The sequence below is a fragment of the Lipotes vexillifer genome, unplaced genomic scaffold (assembly GCF_000442215.2).
Source record: "Lipotes vexillifer unplaced genomic scaffold, Lipotes_vexillifer_v1.1 scaffold1, whole genome shotgun sequence".
Lineage (NCBI taxonomy): Eukaryota > Metazoa > Chordata > Mammalia > Artiodactyla > Lipotidae > Lipotes > Lipotes vexillifer.
In genome coordinates this window covers 595,659-595,861 of record NW_006779068.1, presented here as the reverse complement: position 1 = coordinate 595,861, position 203 = coordinate 595,659, and the positions used below count along the sequence as shown (strand labels likewise).

The 203-nt window shown below is 54.2% G+C and overlaps 1 protein-coding gene and 1 pseudogene across 1 annotated transcript in view; one reads left to right on the top strand and one right to left on the bottom strand.

Moving 5' to 3' along the window:
• Positions 1–203, top strand: part of DENND5B (DENN domain containing 5B) — a 208,011-nt gene that overhangs the window by 59,554 nt on the left and 148,254 nt on the right.
• The window catches only part of LOC103079387 (RNA-binding protein 25 pseudogene), a 2,505-nt pseudogene that overhangs the window by 1,315 nt on the left and 987 nt on the right, over positions 1–203 (bottom strand).

Here is a 203-nt window from a genome sequence, read left to right as displayed (position 1 = left end):
CTCTCTCTCTCTTTCCCTCTCCCGTTCCCTTTCACGATCTCTGCTCTTTTCCCCTGATCGACTGTGATCCTTATTCCGATCTGAACTCCTTTCTCGATCATGGCCCCGATCTCTCTCTCGATCCCGATCTCGATCTCTCTTGTCCGGTCACGATCCCTATCCCGTTCTCGTTCCCGCTCCCGCTCCCGTTCCTTCTCCTTTTC